The sequence below is a fragment of the Centropristis striata genome, chromosome 2 (assembly GCF_030273125.1).
Source record: "Centropristis striata isolate RG_2023a ecotype Rhode Island chromosome 2, C.striata_1.0, whole genome shotgun sequence".
Lineage (NCBI taxonomy): Eukaryota > Metazoa > Chordata > Actinopteri > Perciformes > Serranidae > Centropristis > Centropristis striata.
The window spans coordinates 37621500-37636175 of record NC_081518.1 but is presented as its reverse complement, the minus strand read 5'-3'; the positions used below and the strand labels follow the sequence as shown (position 1 = coordinate 37636175).

At 38.9% G+C, this 14676-nt stretch overlaps 1 protein-coding gene across 3 annotated transcripts in view; it reads left to right on the top strand.

The window, feature by feature from the left end:
* Positions 1-14676, top strand: part of adcy7 (adenylate cyclase 7) — a 61276-nt gene that overhangs the window by 9215 nt on the left and 37385 nt on the right. For 2 of the 3 annotated variants that reach the window (XM_059350595.1, XM_059350578.1), the window contains exon 1: positions 150-286. The exons of the other annotated variant lie outside the window; for it this stretch is intronic. The gene's annotated coding sequence lies outside the window, so the exon portion shown is untranslated. Of the gene's footprint in view, positions 1-149; positions 287-14676 lie in introns of those variants that run through there. 3 annotated transcript variants of the gene reach the window in all.

The window sequence follows — 14676 nt, the reverse complement described above, 5'->3', positions numbered from 1 at the left end:
CGCTCGCTCTCTCTCTTTTCCCCATTTCAATTTCAATGTTTTTTTTGTGCTTGCTGTGGTTCAAGGACATTATGTAATGCTTATGAGAGCACCCCATCTGGAGAAGTGCCATTGAGACGCAGAGTTTGCAGAACTCATTTTAGAACTGAAAAACAGCTTACCTGTGAAAGACATTAGTAACTGAGGACACTAAATGAAAAGAGGAATTTGCAGTTCAGCAGCTCTCAGCCATGAAGGATTTTTGTAGCTCTGATTACCCATTTTGATGATTTTTGATGGATTTTTGGTGAGTGTTAATTTTTTAGATAAATTCCTTTAATAATACCAATAAAAAATAATTAGTTGACAGTGACACACATGTCTGCTTTGTGTCTATATTGTATGAATATGCACATTCACTCTTTCAGAGATGCGTAGTGTTTGCATGCCACAGGGAGGCTTGTGTCGCTTTGCTGCTTCAACAAGCCACTCATTGTGTTTGGCTGGTTAATGAGTGATTAGCCAGGATTGGCTCTCTGGTAGATGACCTATCCAGTAAATACAGTGGAGATAACAAAACAGAAGGGGGATATGAAGCTGGCTAAGGTGGGTGGCAATTTGGCTGCAGAATTCAAACTGCAGTAGATGATCGTTATAGAGATGTCTAAAAAAAAAAAAAAAAGAGTTTAAATCTGGTCTTTTCTTTCTGAACATTTCTGGGTTTTGTCAACCTCATTCTGCAAGCGTTGCAGTGCCGCTCTGCTCAATGACAGCTGGGCTCATTGGTTGGTGTGGCATGGCTTGTCACGATTTCAATTCTAAATCAAAAGAATCGATTGGAATCAACTTCAACTTCAATTTGAAATATTGAAAAACAAAAAGAAGAATCGTCAAAATCAGAACTTAGACTTTAGTGTGGTACAATTAAGAAAAATAAAGCAGTCGTTACACTTGATACCATTTTTTTTTTTAAATAGTCATTTGATACCATGAATGACAGCTGTCAGGGCATAAAACAAATTATCTATTGATCTTCACGAATCAAGTCTCGCAATGGCATAGCCTGCAGGGCTGAAAATAATAAATACAAATAAATAAATAATACATTTACTCGGTTGTGACCTTCAAGTCTAATCAAATCGTGGGTTTGGAGAATTGTGACACCCCTTGCAATCGTTTTCCATTTGAAGACTCAGTCATAAAGCAAGTGTTGTAGAGAAGGCTTGAACTATATGAACTATAGCTTGGCTTGCAGTGACTTTTCAGTCCACAGGGACAACCCCGAATATGGCTGCTAAAGGGATGACATCAGTCACTGTGCTTTATGTATTTTGAAAGGTGTTAAAATATCTTAAAACCCCACACCTAAGTAAATGTTCATTTAGAGTATTAACTACTGTGCTCGCTTGATTCTGCAATGTTGGAAAGAGACACAAACCTCCTCAATGAAATGCGGAAAGAACAAATGATGACAATAGTTGCATCTGAAAAGATGCTCAGGAAACTGAACTGCAAGTTTTAGTCAGTATATGCCAAAAGAAAGCAGCCTGACTTTGACAAGGTGTTGATGGACTCCTTCAACACATTCTACACTGCAAAAAAAGAATGAACTCAAAATTTCAAGGCAACAAACTTTGATAAAATTTTAAGTTGGACAATTAAACTAAATATTTTAAGTTTTGTTTTTGAGTTTGCTCAACTCTGAATTTCTCTGGCACAATTGTAATGCCGCTATGAATGTCAGCTAATGTTGTGACCACAATTTTGAGTTAGCATTGATACGCTAATGGATACTCTAAGCAGCGCCGATAGCATCAGTTAGCCGCTAGCATCAGTTAGCCGCTAGCTTTCGCTAATGACCAAATTTCACAACAAAGAAATAAGAGTTAGCAGAACTATTGTCCCTTGTTTTGAACCCCAACTTAAAGATATGAGTAACAACAACTCACACACTTGTTTTTGAGCATACAACTGGCTTCCTTTGTTGTGCTAACTTACATTATTGCCCTAAATGTCAGTAATTTATATTTCCAAGGCCAAAAAATACAAGTCGGCTTTTTTGCAGCGTATGCATCTGTCCTTGTCATATGTAAATGATGCTCATTGCATTATTGTAACCAATTTTGTTGTCTAATTCTATGTCTGTTGTGTTTTCTGCCTTTTTATTTTGTTTTTATTTATTTTTTGCTTGTTTATTTATGGAAAATATGTTATAAATTAAAAAAAAAAAAATTACACAAAAAAAACTCTTACAAACTATAACAACAAAACCATGTGGCTGTAGGTGCACAAGAAATGCCAGCATCTGAAGCAATTTTCATGTTCTTCTGAAAAGAACGGAGCAAAAGTATCTCTCAGCTGGAGCCTGTGATATTCTTTAAACTCTATTAGCCTCTACCAGAGCAAGACCAACATATCAGTCGATGATGGCCTATCATTAGATATAGAAGATAACATGCAGAAGACAATGCTTGAAGTTATATAACAATTATCTTATCACGTAGAGAGCACTGGAATATGTTCATTCCCTAGCCACCTACAGATGAAATGCGACAGTCAACGTACATTGTATATACAGTGTATAATTATATAAAATATGCTTTGAAATAAAATCCCATGTCAGTGGGAACCTAGCCTGTACCTATTATCAGCTTGCCACAGTTGTCTGTTTAACTGTTTTATAGTGACTGGGCATCCACTGATTACACTCCGATTACATTACTTCCATTACCACTTCCATAAAATGGAAAAAAAATTAATTTAGGATCCTATCATCCTGGTTGAGAGTGTGGCACCACAGTAGTGGTAATAGAAGATATTTCTTGAATTGCTTTTAGTAGGATGGAGCTCAAACATTAGCATGTCATTAACCCCAGATACTACAGTTATGCATTGTTGTCCTCTTGTTTTTGTAGCATAGAAGTCTAGACCTGCCTACAGTGATTACAGGGAGATGACATTTTTAAGTAGAATTGTATTTCTTTAATGGTAATACTTTTATTTAACAGAATTAAAATAACATTAATCACTTCCTCATTTTGCTAAGGCACCCTTTTGACCTCGCAACAGCAACAGCTGCCTTTGAAAGATCTGGTTTCTGTTTCTGCACACATTCACTGCGCCCTTTGTGAGGCTGTCACACGGGCCACTGCTGTCACCATTTGGTTGTATCGGTCCGGTGGAGTGACCCAAAGCTTCAGGCTCAGGTGACGCATGGTCAAAAGGATGCTATTCTATTAATGATTTATGGTTAGCTTACCAATCCTTTGATGTTACTGCCTTTCAGTTGATACAAGAAATTCACAAAAGTTTTGCTCAGCAGAAATGATTTGTAATTTGTATTGAGGCTATATCGCTCTTATTTGTTTGTATATGAGAAGAAGATTTCACATTTACAGGCATCACTGCTCATTGCAACAGCAGAAACCTTGTGCCCATAGATGGATAATAAATGTGCAGCTCTTATCTGTATCTTTGTTATCTTTTCTAACTAGATTGCTGTTTGTCCTGACATAACTTAAAATCTGTGGTTGCTTTCATAACAGCATCCATCTGTGACTAATTGTGCAGTGGCTGCAGGTTCCCTTTTTATGAAGCTGTCCTTGCTGCGTTGTTAGGGAAATGAGTCACAGTCACCAAGGAAGTGAGATGGTGTGCGGTCGACTGTATGTCACAGAGTATGGTTGGCCTTCACTAAGAGAGCTCTCAGAGCATTGAAAACCTTTGAGCTTGTTTGACGTTAGAGCTCAGTAGAAAAATGCATTCACAATCGAAGAAATGAAGAAAGACACAGAGAGAGGAAGTAGGGAGGTGAAGAGTGCCAAAAGAGTGGGAGGGAATTGTATTCACTCACAATATTTTTGAAACTTCCTTTCTTTAAGCATGGTGCAATCTGCCAAATTAATTGACAGTAAGACACACTCCTCTGCAACATGTTTGCCGATGCTGCTTAGTCATGCCACATTTTACATTGTGCGTTTAGGTGACAATAATTCAGAAAAACCTCTTTAGTTAAAATCAGCTCCTCTGTACTGCATAGGGAATGTAATTCAGCTCAATGATTGCTAACAGTTGACAGTATATTAAACAAAAGCTCCCTGTGTTCCTCTTTCAGAGGACGCCTGTGATGCAAGAAAGAGTGAGCGTGTGCGTCTGTCGGTCCGTCTTAATACCAGGTGGGCAGTGATGATTTGGAAGGTTATGAACAATGATATTGATGGTGTTAGTGAATTGAATGTCTCTCAAGCAGTGGAGGATTCCCAAAGCTGGGTTTTCAAGCACTTTTTTAGTAAAGGTCTTGGGTAAAAAAGGCACTCAATCATCAAAATGGCTTAGTTATGTCTTTTCTTCGATTTCTCTATTGCTGAATATGATCTCTCTGTTCACAAGCTTTATGATCTAGCATTTGTTTGCTCTTTTTTGAGTAAAAAAATATAAACATATGCATCTGTTGAGACAAAGTCATCCTTTAGTTCTGGTTGGGGTTACAATCTCATCACAGAGGATGGGTTCTTCACACCTGGATTATTTTGTCTATATGCAGCACAGAGTGAGACTGTGACTCATATCTGGGAGGGGCTGCAGGGAAGCTCCAGTCATCTCAAGCCAGTTGCTTTTGAGAAATCAAGTGGGAGTAACCTCGCCTTCCCCCAAGTTAGCCAAAAACTTCCCACTCAGCCACAGAAACCCCAGGAAGGGTGCTGCTGCCTGCAGACATTCCTAACTGTGTGGCTCTTCAACAGAGATGCTTTCCTGCACATTCCTTGGCTCGCAGTGGCAAAACATATGGGTGGCTTTTAAAAAACATGCAACTCAAGCCGTGCCCCATACTGTAAGGCTGCCACAGACAAGGCCCCCATTGAGAATCAAGAAGAGTAGTGTACCATTGACTACCATGAGGTGAAGTAAAAAGGACTCAACTCACACAAGTTGTCAGCTGTATGAAAAGGCAGTACAGCAACACAAATGCTAAGCGTGCAAATGAAGACACTCAGTAAAGAGACAAGGATACTATTAGTAAAATCCTCAGGCTCCATCTACTCCTGTCATCCATAGCTCCCAGGAGGCATTTGAGGTAATGAGATCCCTCTGTGCTCCTTCTGCGTCACTCCCGCCGTCTGACCTCTCTGCTGCTGCACAGCTGTAATTGAAGGCTTAGGAGAATATGCCGTTCCATGCAACGCTTATAGCACATACAGTCAGCATTTCTCTTCCCTGTCACACGTGTGTTATTTTTCTTAGAACAGCTTTTCATGCAGTTCACCACATTTACACCAGGGAGTCACTCGAACAACTCTGTGGTGAGGCAGTTGGGTTTTGTATTGTAAGCTTAAGTGAAACTAATTAATATTTTACTTTCCTCTTTGGGGAACTGTGTCCTATCTACATATTTGACCCGTCCTAACTAGAATCATCCAGCAGTCATAGCGTAGTGTTTAAGTATTAGGCTCTGAAGCTCATGCTTTGATCAAGGGCAGTGACAGGAGTATTTATATTATAAAAAGCCTACCGTCACCATCCTGTTTTTTAGCGTGGGAGGTAACCATGCACAACACTGTGATGCAACACTGCTCAATTCCAAAGTTTTCTACTGATAGCCTCTGAGCAATACTGCTGGGGCACTGTAGTGCTTGACTCAAGGTCAACTTATTAGTAGGTTTTAGAAGGATGGGAGTGTGTTGCCGAACCTCACTTCACCGCTCTTTTAATAGCACCGTTGGCTGCTATCAAGACCTATGCCTGACCCGTGTTCTCTGGCTCTGGCTCGATGTTGTAGAGTATGTAAGTGTGCGTGAGGATGTGTGGACAGGGTGTGTTAGACCACACTTGCTGGTCCTCTGTGTTTGAGCCAGAGCCAGGCAACTGTTTTTATGCAGACATGCTGACTCCTCCCTGCTTGCACAATGCCCTCCAGAGTCCATACTAAGGTTTAAATTCTGTGTTATGTATATTTTATTAATATGCAGTATTACAGATTACCATAGCCATAACCATAGCAAGGGCATAAAAAATATTTGCAAAGAGCACATCTTCCATTTTCCCAGATTCAAATGGAAGCTGCATATAATTTTATGTAGATTAAACCAGTTACATGTACAGTGCTTTATACTACTCCCTCTATGTTTCCCCCTCCTCTGCACACTGATACTTTGGATAACAATGTGCTGGTGTATCCTTCCTGGCTTCCCACCTACAAGCACTGAACCATCCTGTACAGTGTTAAAGCAGTTTTGTAATACTTGTATATGAAATTGTTGTCCCAGTAAGTAGCCACACACTTCTATCGACATTTACTAAATTTTGCTTTGAAAAATGTAATTTTGGAGCTTTGAAAATGTCTGCTGCAGCAGAGAAAACAAGACAAGGTGGATAAAAAGTGGCAAACATGAGCAAAGAGCAAGTTCTCCAGGCCAATGGTGACCACAGCATTCAAGAGCAAGTTTAATTAAGTGACAAGTCTATGGAAGTGTTGATAAACTCCCACTGACTACAAGCTAAAGGTATTAATATCTAAATTGCATACGGATAGGAGTTATGATGTATATGTATATTTTTCTTCTATTTCTTCTATTTTCCAGCTTCTGTTTAAACAAAACCAAACAAAACATAGTTATACACGCAGTGCCATGCTGTACATTTGGCAGACTATCAATTTTTAAATACCTTTCTATTTATCAAACCACATTTCTATTGTGGAAAAGCCTAAAGATTGCACCCATTGTCTTTCGATGCTTGTTGTCTAGATCACATTGCAGTTACACTTAATAAGTGCCTTCATATGTCCACAATCACACCCTAAAATGTTGATATCCTAAACTTTCATTTCAGCAATATGACTTCAACTGTTGATTTAGGTCCCATAGGGTCCTTAGAGCATGAGTTTTCCCTGCAGTAATGCGCTTCCAGCATTTTTTTTTGTTTGTTTCTTTTTTACCTTTGTCAATTCTGTATTTTATTGCACTTTTTGCACTATTATGTGAAGCACTTTGGTGTGGCTCAGCCGTCTGTACATGCGCTATATAAATAAATTTGACTTGACTTGACTTGATATGCTGCTCAAATGCAAACCTACATTTATCTGTATTCATAAATACTTAAGCAATACTGTAATTTGAGCATTATAAAATCTTTAACTAAACTAAACCTGAAATATTAATCTTGCTCGTCTGAATACTCTGGGGATGTAAATGGAATCTGTTGCTTTGCTAAGGTGATATGGCCTTGCAAGAGGCAGACGTTTAAATTCTTGCTTTAAACCCAAGCCAGCTTTGGTTTACATAATATTTTGTCATTGTGGGTTGCAATGTTTCTGTTGGAGACCTTGAAAGACTGCAGGAAGAATGGAGAGCATGATGTGCAGCAGTGAGTTGGAAGGCTATCATAGCCACATCATTTGATATATCCGGACACAAGAATTAAAAATTGCTGGGGATGAAGTCACAGTCTGAGCATAGACTAAACCTGGGAATTTTTAATCCCCTCAATCTAAAAGCTTTAGTCAAATGTTACATTAATGCACCACTGTATTTGAACATCAGAATGGTCAGTTTTAGAATTGCTGTGTTGTGTTCCAGAAAAAGCTGTGTGGGAATTGGTGATCTCATGCTATGCACTACACTAGTAGAAACTAAAACTTCAGTAGGTAGTACTGTATTTATTGGTCAGATCCATGTATGATTTGCACCTTACTCATCGTCAGTAAGGCTGTATCTCTTACTAGCATTGTTGCAGAGAATTGACATAGCAGCACAATACTCCCTGACACCCAGTATGAAGCAGGGCTGCATGATTTGGAAAAAATATCTAAAAACCCGATTTACAAAATAAAGTTTTTGAATCAGTTTGAACATAAAATATAGCGTCTTCATAGAATTTTCAATTTAATATATACACAGTATAACATACGTTTTGGACACGCTGCTGAAAAAAAATTGTAATCCAGTTTTTCCAGAATTTCTTCACTGATTAACCATGACAGAACATTTGAAACACTGATGGGCAATTCTTTATAGAGTAATTTTCAAAGTGGTCCCTTGACCTCTGGCCTCAAGATATCTGGATTAAATTAGGCTATGTTTGTACCCCTTGACAGTCATGCCTACTTTATGATAATCCTACAGTTAAGTGCAAAGAAAAAAAAAAAGTTTGCTATTACAGGACAAATGTTTTCCCGTAATGTATTTGAATATTTCTGCATAGTAGGGTCCCGAAATAGTCATTGCATTCATGTGTGATGATGTTAGTCCCCATCATAGTCATAGTAGTTTTATTGTAGTGAGCACATTTTTTAACACTTGATCTCACTGTATAAAATGACCTGCTGTGACCTCTAGGATACTCACAGCCTCATGAAACTTAACAACCACAAACTAGAGACCTACGGCATTCAGATGATTGCTTCCCTAGGTGTATTAACAATAAGGGGGTTTCTTAACAGTTTCCAGCTGAGAAATGCTGGCCATTTAAATGGCCAAAATGAAACTATGTCTTTAATGTGGTATTTTCAAGGGATTTTTGACCATTTTGTATAGATTTGTGATTAATGGTTTAATTTAATATAATCCTTTCATAATGTTCTAAGCCCTTATGCGCTTTCACAAGTTTAATTCATTGATTAATTTGTCATTCATGCCGAGAATGACTTGACACACAGAGCAGGGCTACATCTCTAATTAATCTTCTATGTGGCAGCTTCTATTGTTTTGCTATCTGCACCTTAAAATCCCCTGATCACAGCTCAAATCTGAACTATGTCGATATATGCGATACAATCTAATTCCATATCACATTTAAAAATATATCGATATATCTTTTATATCGATATATCGCCCAGCCCTAGTTAGACATGCTAAATTTCTTTAGATTAAATGGTTTCTAGACATAAGACATTGCCATCATAGTTTTTAGTATGCGCACACACACACACACACACACACAACCACACACACACACACACACACACGGACGGATGCATGCAGAGAAGGTATGAAAGCAGGTTGCTAACCTCCCATTTGTCTTGTGGTATTGTGTAATAAATATTATGTAATCCCATTGTCATTGTGGAGTGTAAGTCTCTGCTGTCAAGGTCCCATTAACCTTAATTGATATTTGATGTGGAACAAGACCTTTCCCTGTTATACAAACATTCATGAGCTAATATTGATAATCTAAAATATACCTAAAGACAGAGTATAAACACACACTGGGGTTGTAACGCACTTTAAGTCCAAAAAGGCAAAGATCTACTGCACTTTAGAGCATTTTATTGTTTGATTAATCAAATGTTTATTGAGTATATCAGCTACAGACATGCATACAACTTCATGGTTCAAGATTTTGCTTTTAGCCTCAGTGATTTTGCAGTAAAATACATCTTTGTTATGGTGTATCCCATTTTTTAAAATTTCAGTATTCGCTCCCAAGAGAACTAGTAGAAGAAATAGAGGCAACATATCTCTGTTTGTTTCCATTATAAGGAAACATCTCTCAGTGACCATGACACAGGATGCAGGCCAGTCATCACAGCTGACAGAAGAGGGTGTGGTGGTGATATGGAACGTCATACACACAAAAACGGCGAAGAATTGGATTTGAGGTCAAACTATTACAGCACAACAGGGATTTTCCTATAGCTACAGCCCATGCTGGTGGGGCCTCCATTGTCAGTGCTTCCCAAAGATAACAGAGAATGTGTTTAATGAGGAGGACCATCATGGAATATGTTTCCCTCTAATGCTTGGCAATTGCATTTGGGGAATACTTAATCCCCGCTTCTGCAGCATCAAAGGGCCCCTCTCATAAGCACTGTAGGTTGGTCTGTAAACCTATGTATTTATACATTGTTATTGATGTTTGACATGTTAGCTTCTGGTGTTTAAAGGAATTCATTCTCCATAACAAAATGCTGTTTGACAGGGAAGGCCAAACAGTGCAGTTCTATGGGTACATGTACAGTGTAAAACAACACTACTTATGACAGTAGATTGTAGAAAACATGCAGCAGATGGCCCTGCCAGCAGTCGGGGCTTTATGGTAGCCTGGAAAATTACCATCATCAGGCTGATGTGAAGCTGCCAACCGTTTCTGTTGCAGCAGCTCTGCATGATATCCACGTTAGGTTTTGTTTAGCTGTGTAAACTGCTCTCTGCTTGCAGATGTTGAGGTTTCTTTTGAATGGCAGTGCCGGTAGTAAACTGGCTGGTGTACTATGGGATAATTATGGTTTTCTTATTGCTGGTGGCAGTAGCGGCAGTGGTGGTGGAAGGGGCCCTACGGCTGCACAGTTACAGGATGGAGCGGGTCCAGTTATGAAACCTGAAATGGGGATGTGGCTGGCTACACCAACTGGAAACAATGGTCTCTCTCATTGTAGTACATTCTTTCCACCCTGTTTTTCTTCTCAAAGTTGGTTTGCAAATAATGTGTCTTTTGGAAAAATATCTTACAAAGAGAAACACAACATTCCATGAAGCTCATCTTTCATTCTTTATATTCACAAATTGTTATGGCACAAACAAAATTACTGTGAAACAAAAAAGCTAAAACAAAACAAAAGATTAAAAACAATAAATTTGACTTGAATAGTTCAGAATTCCCACTGTGATGTGGTTAAACCTTTTATTGAGTTTGTCTGAAACAAGCAAATTTCCATGAGAACAATTAGATCTGTTGACTTCTGTTTAAAGAAGACATCTACTGACTCCAACATAACAATCGCTGCAGTAAAAGTGTTTCTACTAGTCAGGGTTGTATCTGGTAGAGAAGAGAGCTCTGAGCTTGGGTGAGTCGAGTGACTGATGGTTATCAGTTTCCCTTCATGAGTGTGCAGGTGTTTTCAAATCCAAAGGGCATATGAGAAGGAAATTGCATAGACTAATTCAATAAATTCTATTTCAATATTACATTTTCCCCATGGCTGATATATTTAGATTTAAATTATATGTATATTTAAATCAATAAACCCCTCTCTAGACTGCTGTTTGTGTCAAGCAGCAGAAATTGATGGTTTCACTTGCTGTTGTGTGAATCGGCTCCACTTTGTAGAAGTAAATGTGAAACACTTGAGCAGTAACGGCCAGCTTCCGAGCATGTGGTGCTCTTGCTTGCACTTCCTGTATTTATTATAAGCAATGGCATTTGAAGCCTAAATCAGTGCTGAGATAGCATCCTGTTAATATTGTTAGGTTTCAGCAGCTCCTTCTGGTGACTGTGGCTAATTTAATACCAGTAGACGGTACTGGGAGGAGAGGAGGGGAGATGGGAAAGGACAGAAGACCTAATCTAATCTGCCCCGTGCATTGCTGTACATACATCAGTCATCTGTTTATTGAAAGGCTCTGTGTATCAGCAAGCTACTGCTAAGATAACATAGGTAGCCTAGGCTTACAGCCAATTTGGGATAACATTTATTTTGAGCACATACTGAAAATAACAAAGGGTAATTTAGTCTTGCTGATTCAGTGATTTATATCATGTGTCTTCATAATGGCATACGTTTTGCAGTAACTGAATCATCAGTTCCTCAGTTAAATCATCAAATGGCTATATTTAAATTCTCCTGCCTAATTGTCCACTAAACAATCCAGAATTAGGCATAGGTAATGAACTTTTATGAGTCTAATGTTGTCAATAAAATATGCCCGATGTATCACAGCGCTTTAAACATTGTAACGGCAAGCAGCCCACAACATTATGATTATAAAAAAATCTTTCTTCTTTAACCAATCCATTGGTCAATTTGAGAAAAATAGAATTTGTACATTATCTCTACTGACTTAATCAGCCACAATGCATTGAGCGCACTTGACCTGGTAGCATTACGTGTCCATCAAAGCCTAGTTTAACAATGGCAGCAAACATTGTAACAGTGGAGGTTGGAAGTTGGAAATTTCAACTGAGAAATTCTGTTGTTAACTCTGACTTTGACTGGAGTGCAGCATTAGAGCCTGTATATAAAGTGGGTTGATTGATGGGTTCGACACTTCCCGGCTTGGTGAATTTTAGACAGAGCAGTCATTTATTATATTTACATTTAATTGACCAAATAAAGTATATGGACAAAGAGAGAAGACAAGTGAACCCACATGTGGGTGAATGTCAGGAAGTGTATATTGAGAATTGAAACTGAAATTAACTATATTTGGTAAGTATTTAATGTGCCCTCTATAGTTGAACATAAACGGAAGTACACTGCAGAATGAAGTCTTTGCCAACAGTGACAACCAGAAATTAACCTGTATCATATGAAGGGCTTTATTTCAATGTGGAGTGAACCGAACCTCCATTTGGTATGCGCATGTCGACCAAGGTTTATTAAGAACCCAAAAGGCATATTTCAGTCTTTCTTTACTTCAGTGCGAGCCAGCTCTACAGCTGATGTCCACAAGGCTGCTTCCTTTGGTCTGGCTGACCTTTACCCACATCGCCTTTAACCCTGAATCTGTGGAACATTGGCTGAGAAATGTGGTTTGCTGTTTTCTTTTACAGAGGTCACTCTTTGTCCCTTTTTTGTCCAGGGTTATTGAAAGACAACACAAAGACGGCCATAAAAGCAGAGTGATTTGCTTAGGAAAGAGACCTGCCTGTTTGCTCTCCATGAAAGGGCTTTGAATTGGGTGTAGGTTTGGTGAAGATCTGACCAGATCTTAGATAGGAACGGTTTATTACCCATGTGATTGCTTGGCATAAAGAAAGTGGATTGACCGTTCCCAGGCAACATTCAACTGGAAAATATTCAGAATGAAAGACGCAATGAAGGAGGTACTTTCCATGCTTCATTGACATTAAAATCTCCTGGCTTTGAATAACGCAGAGAAAAATGTAGATAATTTATGATAATGACCATTGAAGCAGAAAGGCCTTACTTTAAATTCAAAGTCAACTTTTAATTTCAAATCTAATATGTGAAAGTACAGAGCCAAAACATTACAAAATGTCTCACCACCCAAATACGTAGTGACTGTAAGGCTAGCCAGCAGATACCTTCTCTCTCTTTGTTTCCTGGGATGCTAAACACTTCTTTCTGCATGCATGTGAGTGCTTGTGAAGTCTACTACTGATTGATATTCTGTTACAGCAATTGTGATCAAAAGTACTGTAGATTCTTGATGCATAAAATGCCCATGCTCACTGCACGTCTGGTATTGTTCGATCATATTGATAAAAGTAAATAGAAAAAGTATATAAAAATATTTGCTTTCGCCTTAATAACTCCCAGTAATCAGGCTATTGGTGATTAACCTTTGTATTGTCTACCTGTCAACTTTGAAAATTTTGTCGTCCCACGTTAAAAATTGACCCATAAAGCATGACGTATAAGTTATTACCCCTTTCTTACATTTGAAACCATGTCAAATTCAGAATCAAAATCTTGAGTCTTTAACCAGTGCTTAACCAGATTGCTGCAGTGTGCAGCGCAAAAATATTTTGTTTTATCTCCCCCATAATTCAGATCCTCTACAAAAATAAATGAGTTGGTCCATGGCCCATGCTACAGCCTTGCATCAAGTTTCATGATAATCAGGCTGGTATTTTTTCTGTAATCCTGCTGACAAGCAAACCAACAAACAAAACACATAACCTCCTTGGTGGAGGTAATAAAAAAAGAACTCAGAGATTGCCACTTTTGATGACTCAAATGCAGTCTTAAAAAATACTAAGGAAAGTAACTTGCTGTAATTTCTTAGTCTCCCCCAAGGTATTTAATGAAAACCCACCCAGCATGATTTCAAGGCTTCATCGTCACACTGTTGTTTTTCTGTCACTGTCTGCAGTGTACACACACACACACACACACACACACACACACACACACACACACACACAGTCTCTGTTACACTTCACCTCCTCTTTTCTTTGACACGGGGGTCTGTACGTTCCTGCGTCTCAGCAGCAAGCACACAGTGACGTTAGTTGGTTTTTGTATGGCCACTGTTCCAGGATTCAGTGACGCCAGTTTACAAGGCTGCTATGTGATTCCCTCAATTGCCAAGCTTTCATAGTAAAAGACCTGGCAGTCAATGCAGCACAGTTTCAGCTATTCATCCGAGCTTGCTGAGAGACTCGGCTCTATTGAAGCGTACATCCTTGTCTGTTCTCCCAGCTCATAGCTACGGCTCAACCACAGGTCTGATGGTGCTGCTTTTTTACCATGGTAACTTTAGAGTTTGAGCATAAAAACAGCCCCATCAGGTCTAGGAGTTTTCACATCTGTAAATGAGAGTTCTTACAGTGTCAAATTGCTGTCTAAAGACTAGAGAAACCCTTTAAATGCTGAAGTCAATCGGTCATCTGACGTGGATCATTGATTTAAGAGCATTGCATTATCCTTGTCAGTTATTTTCCATTAGCAAAAGTTGTGGATAGTACTTGGTACCTAGTTTTTTTTCTTTTGGTACGACCTCTGTCAGAGCTCCAAGAGACCTGAAATGATACTGCAGGCCACAGATTGGTCAGAGAAAAACATTCAAGAGGGCAACAATGGACACCCTGCCCAAACCCACCCATTATACAATTTACAAAGTCCTCCCTTTGGTTTGGATTCAGTGAGAGTCACAATATCATGATTTAACAGCAGTTTCAGCAGCGTCACTATGGCAATCAACTGAGAATCCCAGCTACACTGAGGGGATACTCTCTGCAGTGGGATAAATGACACGGAGCAAAACGACCTGGACCCTAAAGTGACTTGAGTTGAGC